The sequence below is a fragment of the Bactrocera oleae genome, chromosome 2, assembly GCF_042242935.1.
Source record: "Bactrocera oleae isolate idBacOlea1 chromosome 2, idBacOlea1, whole genome shotgun sequence".
In the NCBI taxonomy this organism is placed as follows: Eukaryota; Metazoa; Arthropoda; class Insecta; order Diptera; family Tephritidae; genus Bactrocera; species Bactrocera oleae.
In genome coordinates this window covers 2,229,497-2,243,170 of record NC_091536.1, presented here as the reverse complement: position 1 = coordinate 2,243,170, position 13,674 = coordinate 2,229,497, and the positions used below count along the sequence as shown (strand labels likewise).

General features: G+C 35.4%; 1 protein-coding gene across 1 annotated transcript in view; it reads left to right on the top strand.

Moving 5' to 3' along the window:
* Positions 1–13,674, top strand: part of Teh1 (tipE homolog 1) — a 73,819-nt gene that overhangs the window by 47,694 nt on the left and 12,451 nt on the right. The gene's annotated exons all lie outside the window — the stretch shown is intronic.

Genomic DNA, 13,674 nt, shown 5'->3' with positions numbered 1-13,674 from the left:
AACTAACTAAAATTCAATTGCTATTGAGCACAATCAAGTGTCTCAAAGGCTTTCGTTAGCGGTGCAAATCCACCAGATGATTAAAAATTTGCGTTTAGTAATTAAAAGAGAAAAAAGTGGGAAAATATGAAAAAGACGAAAGGAGCAAGTGCAGATAATGGAGATGGCGCGGACTCTGCTGCGGCAGCTGAGTGTGCTCTAAACTCATTAGAGCGTTTCTGCTAAATAGAAGTGCGCCAAGTAGATGTTGAGTCGTTTGCAGCTGCCTTTACACAATTAAAATGAGTAAATCTTCCGAGTGTTGCAAGAAACGGGAGAAAAAGCACTAATCCTATTCAAAACTCGTTAATCCATGCAATTTATAACGTTTCATAACTGCTGCCACTCCAGCGCGTCGCTACTCGCCGCACAACGCAGCACTCGGTCCAACTGTAATTGCTGCTTTTTAGTTGGGGCTATCAACTCACGAATTCACTTGTGCGAGAACTCTTCCGGCCGCAACATAATCTCAACAGCCCACACACAGAAACCCCGCAGCAGCAGCGCAAATCAACTTGGGCGGTGAAGGAGGGATAATTAGAAGCTGTTCCATTCATTTACGGCTAAGCGTATGGCCATTACGCAATCACACATACCTACAAAAGTGCATTTACATGTGCATATTCGTGTGTAGCGGACGGCGTGCATGCAAGCAATTCAGGACGCTTAGCGCTTAGCAATTTTCCACTCTTGTCTTCTGCTCTGCTTCTCATTTGTGGCTTATGCAACTGCAATTTATTCTAGGTATTTCTAATAACCCTCCGTCCTTCCACTTCTTCATATAGGAGCACTCGGGAAATTATGCGTGTAACTAGTCCAACATCAACAACCTTACCCGTTTATGAGCGGAAAAATACCAGTTCAGAGCAGTTGTTATATCCTTGAACACATACATGCACACATATAACCAAGGGTACATATAGTTATACTCTGCTGGTTGCACCTACCTACTTGGGTTTTTTTGCAATTCAAATGCAGATTGTACCGACTTGATTCATATTTCCTCTTTTCTCCGCAAAGTGGATATTATTTTGCGCACTTGAGTCATTTCATCTTTGCAATGAGCGTCTTTCTGCCCTTCAGCGTTGTTTTGCTACTCGAGACATGTTGCTACAATTATAGATGCAAAGAGTTGCTTTGTCGATCTCAAGGAGAAGTCACAAACAAACATAAGAGCTTATATACAAAGTTTTTTATATACATGTACATGCACAAAATTGGTGTCCGTTATTTCCCAACTTGTTTCTTACTAACGCCCTCTGAAGTTTCCGGTTTTGCCCTAAAATAAGGATACGACGTAAACAAACTCATTATTTTCAATTTAAACCGTGCCTAAATTATATTTCTTTTCCCATGTCTATAATATGGGATTTTGTTGCTATTTTGCGTTAAACAAGAAAACCTGTAACCTTGACATAATCATATTATAGCATACAATTTTCCGCTTTACAAAAAGGTCCTAATGATATTTTTCATAAAAAAAATAATTTATTTATTACAATACAAATAATAAATTTATCAACAAAGCAAATAAATCTACAACAGAAAACTTTACGCTCTACAAAAATGGTCTTAAAATCTTTTTTTTAAACATTCCTTTAAAAGTTAAACGTAGTTAAAGTTATGCATCAAATGTATTGTATTCATGTAGTACACCATGTCGTATGAGCAACACAGAATGTATAAATCAGTTGTGTGAATGTTCAGGTCATTTGATGTATAACCTTCAATGCGTTTCATTTTTTAATTAATATTTTTATGAAAAACTCACTAGGCCCTTTCTGTAGAGCGCAAAATTTTGTATATTGTTTTAGAATATAATTTTGTCAAGGTTGTTTACTAAAAATTAATTTATTTTATATAAAAAACATGTGTCGCAAAAGTTAAAAAAATGTTTATAAAATATTATATATCGGAAGAGTAAAATTATTAATCCTTTTTTTTTAGAAAAAAAACTGAATATTCACGGTGCATATACAAAAAACCGATCAACTTGGGAAATAAGGCACACCCTAATGAACATATTATGTACGTGTAGATGAAATCCTTACCAGCATCGTAAAAAAGCGAAAAAAGAACTAGTTATTCTGTAACCATACATTTATTTGGCTTCAGTTAGCCATCGAACTGAAATTTTTCCAAACCTATGTTTCCACGAAATATTTTATTGATATTTCAAGTTTACTATTTTGCCCGTGGAGATAAATTTTTTAACCCAACTTGCGGGAGCTTACTACCAATATTTTGTAGCTTTAAGCAGTATTTATCGATTTACAAGATCCTAATTAGAACTGCATACCTGGGCGACAGTTGAATTTACACCATGGATATGCTTCATCTCAATATATTCGCACATAAATATATACTGTACATATGTATATTCGTAATTGTGCATATGAGCATAAAATGACTCATTTGTATGCCTAGAATCAGATATTTACCTACATACATATATATGTACCTGTGCTAACCGATGCGTGCGAAGTGCTCTGGGCATCGAGAAGTGTTGTTTGCACTTTTAAACCACTTCGTTTGTTGTATTTCCCTTGTGACACTGCTACGTACATACTTGTATACTGTTATTTCTTATTACATTGTGGTTAAGATTAAAAAAAAACTGACGCTTTCAAAAACTGAAAAGTATTGACTTTGCTGCGGAAGTTTTCAATATTTATTTTGTAGAGGCCACTTTTAGAATGAAAAAGAGACTATTTATAAAAAGAATTATTGTGATCGGAAAGGTTATACAAATGAACATATTGAAGAGTGCAAACATTCTCAAAAGTATTATATATACCGAAATGGCCAAGCGATTTAATACAGCAAACCCGTACTAGGCTAATCAATCCTACCAAGCCTTTTTCTTAAATTTTTTTTAACCCATTTTTCAATGCGCCCAAAAGAGTTTGACGTTGGAATTTGAACGACGATATCAAAATTTGCGCTTAACTGACAAAAAGGTGAAAGCGAAATGCATTTTAAGATATTTTAAACTGCGCAAGAAAAAGAGATAAGATTGTCTAGTAAAAAAAAAACAATTTTCATAAATCTCAATTTTCATCAATACAAAGTAACTTTAAAAAAAACTTAGGGCAAAGAATATCAACATTAAAATGGAGAGGTCAATTGCACATTTACTTTACTCACATTTAATATTATAAACTGTAGCTCTGCGTGGGCTTAATCATAAACATGGCGGCTCACAAGCACCCAAACTATAAAACCGCATTAAACTAATGTGATAAAATGAAAATTAAATGAACGTTTTTGGAATTTCTGCCAAATAACCGAAAACATCAACAACAACTTTTTTATCATGCAAAGTGCAGTCTATCGCAATGTCGTAAACACAATGTTGCACGTTTATTGTGTGCCACACACAAAAAATACAAAAATATATTCTAACTTTACATGTGTATGCATATATTTTAAGCCCTCACACAAACGCAAATTCACACATAGGCAAGCAAACAGCGTTTATATTGAATTTAATGCAGATAAACTGCAGCGCCAAGTTGCAGTGACCCTGGGCAACACAGTAGGCTGCACGGCTAGCAAACGCAGCAAATGAACTTCAGTATAAGCTTCCGATCCGGTCAGCTGCTGTCGCTCTTACTGTGGCAGTCTCGCCGCTAGGTCGAGTCATTGAAATGGTCACTTGGACAATTTTTCGTCGAGTAGATTGCTTTCTCCGCCTCTTGGCGGCTCGGGCGCATCATCTGTCGGTGACCGCAGCACATTTTGTTTCCATTTTTCTATATTTATTCTCTTCATAATTTCATTTGCCGTACCGGATTACGCCCCTCCACCCGCGGCAAAACGCGCATTGTTATACTTAGGTAAAGTTGGTGGCTAAATAATTCACACACAATAGAAACTGAGGCAAAAGCTAAAGCGAAAGCGCTGTACGAGGTGCTTAAGGATGTTTCATTTTGTGCAAACATTCTTTTTTGTCGTCGCGTTTGTGTTTCAGTTGTGGGTGTTGTGATGCGGAGCGGCAGAGGCGGTGTGTACCGTAAGTATTTGCAAGTGTTTTTGTTTGCGCTCTTCTCGGCCGCTCCTCACACGTTTGTTTTCACTGCTGTCGATGGTCGTCTTCGTTCCACTTCAGGCGTATGAAATGCAAATTTGCACTCAAGTACTCAATGGTGGACCGACCAGCGCTTTGAAGTACGAAATTCGCTTTCAGCATTTTTTTCTCTTTTTGACGTTAACGCTGAAAACGGTTTAGCTTATTTTGCTAACGTATTTGTTAATTTTAGCTGTTGCTTTGTGAATTCGCCGTCGCTCCGCTCACAGACTGCGGCACCCAACCGGACATACGAGTATACAGCTGTGCTTACCATCAAGAACCGTTGGAACTTCATTAAAACTTTTAAATATTTTGATTTTTTATTATAACTCAGAAAAGCTCTTCATCACACAGTAATAAGAATTTGTTTTGTTATTTATGTACCGTTCCCTCGAACTAGTCGGGTTTTGTCAACGCAACGAATTCAAATTTTTAAACAAGCATTTATCAATATTATTTTGGGTGTATTTTCTTCCGCTGCAACAACAATTGGAATTTCTTTTATAATAGCTGATTTGACATACATCTCGTTAAGCGACTCAAAGAAACCTGTTGTAATGGATGTCTATGAAAGAAAGAAGCTTGACACCTCCCTTACTTCCACGAATTCTTCACATAACTGGACCCGATATTAAAATACAGCTTCTTAAGCCAATTTCGACAAGTTTTTCAATCTAAATACATATACAGTAACGTCTGTAAACATAATTAAATGAATAAAATAAAATTTGCTATATAATAAAAAAAAAAGATACGTGTGGCACCCAGGGACTGCCGCAGTAAAGCTATTGTATAGCATTTTTTATCAACTAATGCAATTATAATTATTTATTTATTTTTATGCAGTATATTTTTTTTTCTTTGATATTAACAGTTACACTTTTTGAGCATGGTGATCGATAAGAAATTAAATTTTTTTCTTTTATTGAATAAATGAGAAGTTAATATTGTTTGAAATATTTTTGTTATCTTACAATACATGTAGGTTATTCAGAAATTTTTATCATTGAAACTGTGGAAATTTATTACCATTGACCCGATTGAAATACCTAATTTCAATTGTATTGTTCAACTCAAACGAGATACTGTTCCCAATAGTTGGGTAGCTATTTACCAAAATAATAATAATGTTACTAATACAATATTATGATTATATCACAAAATTTCTAAATGGGATGCCCTAAGTATATATTTATTGTACGGTGTACTTACAGCTGTACTAAGTCCAATTGTGAATACTAGAAATGACATTTGTTTCGAATTGTCGATTCTACGCCAGAGCCAGTCGATGTTGTATTGGCTTTGATTGCATCCGAATGAAATGAAATGAAATGTGAAATTGATTGAATTTCGACTTTTATTACACACACAAAATGCTATATTCTGCTCTTCTCGCTTTTCACACACATATATCTTCTGTACGCATACATACACTTACATACGTACTCATCCTAATGCTTCTATTATCAGTAGTTGCCAAAGCAGTTTGCCTTTATTGCTGCAAATGCACTGCACCGGGCTATTGAATTTCAGTGATTGATGAATCAATTTCATTCGAATTTATATATGTACAATAAATAAATAGTTGTAATATGCTACAAACATAGGTCGGAAGAAAAGCAAGTGAGAAAGATGTTTAGTTATAGGGATACATATAAGTTAGTGCGTACATACATACATGCGCTCATTTTTGGAATCTTTTATTTAATATTTGCAATCCAAAATCCCAAATAATTGCAATGTTTAATAGTTTTGGTGCCAAGAAGCTATAAATTTTCTTTATTTGCAATCATTACGCATGCACGCATACAAGTATAAATTTCTTTTCTACATATTTGTAATTTACTGTTATAGATTTGGACTTTGGACACAGAAAAATTTAAATTCATATATACACTCATAAAAATAAAATATATGAATATAACAAGTAAGGATGGGTTAAGTTAGGATGTAACCGAACGGTTTCTTTGAAATTGATCGAGTCTTTCCTGAGATAAGGGATTTCAAATTGCCAAATTTTTCCACAGATTCCTTTGAAGCATGATGGTGCTTAGATCATGGCTGCAAAATTTAATACTTCTGACGTATTTATCTTTGATGGAATGTAAGATATGTACACTAAAGAGGTGAGGCCACGTCCACTTTTTAAATATTTCGGGCCACAAATGCCGCCCTATACTACAATCCCATGTAAAAAATTACAGTTTTGTAACTTAATTTGGAGCTTACAAGTAGTTTTATATTTTTATAGATTTTCGATCAACGGCATTTTGTGGGCGTGGGGCGTGGGGCGTGGGGAATGTTCCAATTTCGTTCATCTGCAATATTAAACTTCTTAAAGTACCAAGAAATACGTGTATTAAGTTTCATGAAGATGTCTTAGTTTTTAATAAAGCCATAGCTTGCACGGATGGACACAGACGGTCGTACGGACGAACGGATTTCAACTCGTCTCGTGATCCTGATCGTTTATATATACATATATAATTCTATACCTATCTTAATTAGTTTAGGGTGATACAAACTGCCGTAAGGTGAACAAAACTATTATACTCTATTGCAACATGTTTTGAGAGTATAAAAATGAAATCTAGGTCGTAGTTTTCACTTCGCTACGCTTGTGCGCAGTGCTCAATATCTATTGAATTTTAACTGTCTTCTCCATAGTTTTATGATCCATACGAAGAGGAATTGCTTATTCGCCGATATAACATCTAAATTTTCTGGGAATTAAATGAGATACCTGGTCTGTATGAATATTAGTTTCTGTGTACCGTTAATCACACTTTTACTATTTGATTGCTTTGTTCATAGACCTTAAATTTAATCCAATTTAAATTTTCGTCTAATTTGTTATGTTATATTTTTTTTTTAGTTTTTCAAACTATATGTATTTATTTAGCCCTACACAAATTAACTTTGTAGAAGTTACAGTCAACAAAGTACTTTTTGCTCTTTACATTGCAACGGCACTTCAGCCGTCATACGACTTCAAAAGGAACCACCAAATTATGATTAATGTTCATAAAGTTCTAAATTGTCATAAAATTAATCAATTTCTTTAAGCGCGATAGTAAAATCGAATATGAATAAGAATATGAACCAAACTCTGGCCAAAAGAGTTGAAAATTAAATGTTTTGGAGGTGTTTGAACAAAATGTTATGTTTTTATATAATTTTTTTCACTTTTCTTGCATAAAATAATATATTAATAATATCATTCCAGAGTTTGATTCATATTTTTCGGACTTGAATAAAGGATATTCACACAAATTTTCAGATCGATTCGTCAATAACCTTTCAACCTAGCATTCCCGCAAGTTGAAAAAAGTCGTTTAGAGAAAAACGCATTTGAAAAAATATGTGCTTCGGCACTGGATCGACCAGTGTTTACCTTAGTGCTCATATCATCGGAACTAATTGGAATTTCGTTTCGAAACTTAAGCAACATATGCTATGTACAACTAGTAATACCAATTTATGCAATATAAAAAATCGATAAATAAAGCCTTCTTCCAATTTTTGACTACGCTGGAATAATAAGTGCTGGCCTTGAGCAATGCCTCCTGGCTAGGCTCCAACCTCCTAATTCCTTTATTGTTTATGGGCAGCTGTCCACTATATACATTGTGTGCTTAGCATAAAGTCGGTATGGTAGTACATTCAGTGTTTGTAACTCCGTTCTTTAAATTTAGGAAAAGTACAGAAACTCTATCACCGAGAGCATCAGAACCATGCAAGTTTCGGAAGAAGTGAATTGAAATACCAAGAATGAAACAACTCTTAAGAAAGGTTTGCAAAATGCCAGATTGAACCGCATCATGCTTTCTATAGAACTCCATTTTGAATCCTACCCATAAATAGAAAATTCCAATTAATAATAAAGGACAATACCAATACTAGCTTATGTCTTCAGCAGCATTATATTTAATTCACTTCATTAATTAGCATTTCTTAATTATGAGAAAGCAATTAATAATTTTGAGGTACGTGGCGACCGTTGACAGGCCTTGATCACGTATAAAATTGGACAAGTATCGATTAAGTACAGCCTATTATGATGCTTTATAGTGCGAAAAACAGTTTCTTTGCCATAAAATCTAATATTAAATTTTCGTTGGTATTATTTAAAGACAGCTGAAATAAAATGTGACATACCCAACTACTCGTCAAGCAAATGTCTAGTTGCTGTGCGCTTGTATATTTAGAAGATGCAAAAACACTGCTAAAACTGAAACTGTAAAGTTGGTGAAATAAATAATGGAATAAAAATTTAATTAACACATTGGAGAACTCTTTAAACGAAGGGCACACGCCTGACCAAACAAACCGGCGATCTACCCTGAGGCCCAACGCCTGTACTCCATTAGCTTCTGCGTGCCACAGCAGCTAACGGCAATTGCTGTGTGGAATTTTAGTTGCTAAAAGTATTTTCCTCCTGGCCGCAATCTCTAAAAAAACAAAAAAAGATACAAATGCACTTCTCCCATTTAGTGCTGGCTGCCGAAAACTTTCGGAAACTAAACAAACTGAACACCAAAAGCCCAAAATGCTCGAGTTCGAATTTTTAATTGTTGCAAAGTGTTTCGGTGCTCCGAAAGTGTGGCACAAATGGATGTGCCCCGAACACTGCAACGAAATGGAAATTTTCAAAAACTGGATAAATTTAATTGCGCTCGCTAGTGTGCCCGAAATTTTAGAATTTAATAATAAATTTAATCTTTAGCCCATCTCAGGGTCAAAACTATTCTCAATCAAGCATGAAAATCGGAAATGGCAACGCACAGACACTTATTGAAGTCGGTCTCAGGCGTATGTGTGTAACTGTGTATATGCTTATGTGCTGTTATGCTCACGATTAAAGTAAAGCTCTAGTTTATTTCAACTAACAACAAACAACATACAAACACACTCTTTTAAATTGCGAAGCATAAAACACAGACGCGCTCACACGCCTTAGAGAAGCAACGAAGCGACAAACAAGCAAACATATGAATGAGCGAATATACAAATAAAGAGGCGAACAAGCAAAAAGCGAGCATCAAACTTCACCAAGGAAATACAAGTAAATGGGATTTTAAGTTCTTCACACGAGCAACGGTGCAATGTAAAGTGATGGGTGTTACGCTCAGCTTGGATTGGCGCTTGAAGGTTTGGCGTTGCCAACGTCGGTGCTCGTCGCTCCAACTCCTTGGCTGTTTGAATTGTCGCTACGCCTTTTGAGTTTTTTCATGCACACTGCATCCATCCACAGCTTGCTGTACTGTATGCCCATGTGGTGTGAGCTCGAAGTGAACTATTCTGGAACCAGTAGCTCGACTGCGCACATTGTATTTGGTATCCACCCATTTTTTCATTTCCACAGTTGGAGCCGAAAACCCCAGAGTATAATGGTTTTGTTCACCTAACGGTTGTTTGTATCACCTAAAATTAATCGAGATAGATATAGGGTTACATATGGATATATAAATAATCAAGAGGAAAAAATTGAGTGAAAACTTACCTTAGCCCGCATATAAATGATATTCAGTATTCTGAAACGTCCGGCTGATATGGAGGATTTATATGTTTATATTTAGCTTTTTTATTTCTCTGCCCCCAATATGCCATACGAACTGATTTCCGACTTTCCACCTGACTTTAAACCGTTTAGCTTGGTCAAAATGTGGTCACGTTGCAAGAGTATAAAATGTTCGGTTACACTCGAAGTTAGTCCTTAGTCACAAAACTTTATAAAATTTTGAAAATATTTTCGGAGTTGTTAGTTAGTTTCACAATGTAAATATGAATATTTTCTTTTGCTTAAATAACTTCCTTCCCCTTATATATTATATTTTGCAAATAAGTTAGAATGAGTTTTGAGTACTACCTTTTACAATTTATTTGAGAACCGATTTTTATAAAATTACATATTGCCAAATTTTATGACTCACACTTTTTAATGGTAATATAATATATTTTTACTAAAAATACTGTATATCACTTCAGCTGGATGATCTTGAAAAGGCAGCACAGTGAAGAAGAAAATTTTAAGAGTAGTATGCCTCGTCTTCTACAAAGCAACTTTTTTAGAAATTCGAGCTTTTCAATTGCTTTCTAACTTATGTAGATGATTATTTGAAAACCAAAAAAAGGTTTACTTCGGCTGTACCGAAACTATAATACCCTTCACAGGTGTATTTTTGATAGCAAAAAAGGAAACTGTAGCGATGTCTCTTTCAAAAATCCACACTTTGTGAAAAATTCTATTCAAATAAAAAAGTTTTCCATACAAAGACTTGAGTTTGATCGGTTAGTTTAATAGACTGGTATGTGCTATAGTTGTCCAATATTGGCGTTTCCGACAAATGAACAGCAACAGGTCTTACATATCGATATCTCAGAAACTGAGGGACTGTTTTGCGTATATACATACAAACTGACGGATATGGCTAAATTGACTTCAGGTTATAAAAATATCGGATTTTTATAAATTGATAATCTCAAGGAAATATCGATTATAATAAAGTTTTCGATCGATGAAGTGAAGTAAGGTTCTGAATAGAAACAGCAGTTTTCAAATGGAATAAAAAATTCGAACACAACAAGTTATACTTACTTAATGGCATGATTCTTCCTCATCATTTATTACGATTTCGTCACCATACCTTTAAAAAAAAAAGGTTTCCATACAAGAATTTGATTTCTATCGTTCAGTTTGTATGGCAGCTATATGCTATAGTAGTCCGAAAACGGCAGTTTCGACAAATGTGCAGCTTCTTAGGGAGAAAAGCGCGTGCGTGTGCAAAATATCCGATGGATACCCGAAAAACTAAGGGACTAGTTCGCATATATAAAGACAGATAGACGGACACATATATAAAGATTTTATAGGGTCTCGACGTTTCCTGCTCGGTGCTACACACCCATGGAAAGCTTAATATACCCTGCTCAGGATAAAAACATAAAATAACTATGGCGACTTCGGACAGCCTGTAATTGCTAATAAATAACATACTTCTTACTATTAAGTTCTCTGTATAAAAACTAAGTTCTCAGTACTAAACTCTTTTCAAATTTCACATATAAGATTATGGGCAATACAAGTAGAAGCTTTACTACAATGTCAAATATTAAGTCTTGTTAGAACGGATTTTTTCATGAAAACTGATGGAACTCTCACCTGGCAACAGACAAGTTTGAGTAGAGTTCACTTAAAAGTAACTGGTAATTTTACAGTTCAGAATGACAAGATTTGCATGCATGGTTATGTAAAAGTACAGTTACAGCCACGTGTCTGTTTTAATTTGCACTGGATTCAACATTTGCTGCTATCAAGAGGACTCTTCTGGTTCGTTGCGTTTGACGTTGTTGCAGCATCTACTGTATGTCGCATCGGAAGAACGCCGTAAGATGCAAGTTTAATGCATTGCCACATGTGTTTTTGTTGTTTTTAAGTGTGTGCATACTAAGTAGTGTGTGTGACAACTTCTGCATTTGCGTCATTTAAAATCTAATTAAGTTTAGTATGAGACAAACGCTTGACTTCAACTGAAGCGCCGTGCCGTGTATATAAACATAAAGCACATACATACCTACATCGGTAGTTATTTGTTTTCTAGCAGATTCGCAATAAATCACAGACTCAGCATCAAAAACTGTAGACTTTTCGTTCCATTTTCCCTACACAAAAGAGGTTATACACACTGCTTGCTTAGCTTCCTCATACTTATTTCAAACAATTTTTATAAAATTTGATAACGACTATGCAACTAGAGTACCACTCCATAAAGTTTAGAAACAATTTGGTTGTTCGAACGAGATATTTAGTATTAAACAAAGAAAATAAATTATAAACATTGAGTTTTTACGAAAAGTGACTTGGTTTATTTAGAAAACATGACCGACTATAAGAGACCCATCCTTGCCTTCGAAGGTAGTGTACTCTTGGAGGAATGCTCCGTCACTGATCCGTCTGTCACGACGGAAATTTTGTTATGTATCGTTTTTAGCGACATGCATATTTCCTGTACTGGTTCGGTTTCCCGGAATGCCCTTCTGCCCCGGAACCCAGTATATATGTACCCTGCTTCTAAGGACATACTCTGATGCAATGCGTTGTGATATTATTTTTTTAATTAGCGCTAGGCTATCGACGTATATATTGATGTTCCGTATGTTGTTTGCTATGTTATTAGATATCTCAGTAGCTTTCCTGACCGCAAAGACTTCTGCTTGAAAGATACTTCAGTATTCCGGCAAAGGTCGGAGGGGTCACCTCATATCTAGCTCCACGCAATAGATCCCGGTGCACACTCCAACAGACATTTTGGATCCGTCCGCGTAGACGTTGAAAAGTCCGCTGGTGAGTCGCGTGTCCCTGCGTCATACAACCTCTTTTACAATAACTTAGGTTCGTCTCTCGAATATAGAGTATGAGGGTATGTGGTATGTTCAAACCTAGTGACCAGAATATGTTTCTCCGACAGAAATAGCAAAATAATGTCTCAGAGTACAAATTGAAGTATTAACTTAAATCAAATTATGAAAAGATACAACAAATAAAGAACGTCGAGAATATCGTTCATATCTTCGGGCATGCAGACATTGAGAGCAGTAAAAAAACGCAGAACAAAGTTAAATAGAACTTAAATCTTTAGTAGATATTACTACTGGTCACACATTATTAAAATTAAACCCTATTAGTCATTGTATATGGGTACAACATTTAGACTAATAAAATAGAATATATCTCTCACCGCCCAAATCTAAATACTTACAGAAATCGTAGATTTAAAGAGTCTGGGTATATAAAATGCTACAATGAGCTATGAAGGTTTGATGTTATGAACTCTATTGTTTGAGTCCGCACTAAAATCAAAGTTAACGCGCACTCAGGCCTAATTCATAACATCAACAGCACTGTGCAATAAAATTGATTGGAACACATTAGTAGTAATGGAAATTTCAAGCGCTATTCCTCCTCGTATTCATATATATGTACATAGATGATATCTGGCCTGAACTTCCAACGATCTGTAGAAAAGTGACTCTCATGATTCAGAAAGCGCCCCTAATGCAATGACTTTGCCATCGTAACTATTTAAATCGCGTACACTAGACACATAAATGCTTCAAAACTGTTTAAATCTCTTCATCACCTCTAGATACTTTGAAAAAGTACTTTTATTAGCAAACTGCCTTGTTCACACGTGCACAAGGAAACTAAATGTTGTAATAACCTATATGGGCAGTTTTGAATTTCAAATTTACACTTTAATTGCCGCAATCGTACTCATGTTGCATGCACGTGGTCACTAAAAGCGGCGACATTCAATGTTTAGGCAGCATTACAAACGATTAAGTCCGATGAGCCAAGTATGGTGTTTGCCAACAACCAAAAATAGTGCCGCAAACAACAAATATAAGCGCCGAAATGGCCCGGCCTCACAATGACTTAGCAACTTACTTGCCAATTTACCAACAGAACAGCTTTTGCGAATATCCCAACAAACAAAAACGGTAATGCCTCCAACTACGAGTATATACAAGTATGTCAGTTCAAACACATCAAGCCATTAGAA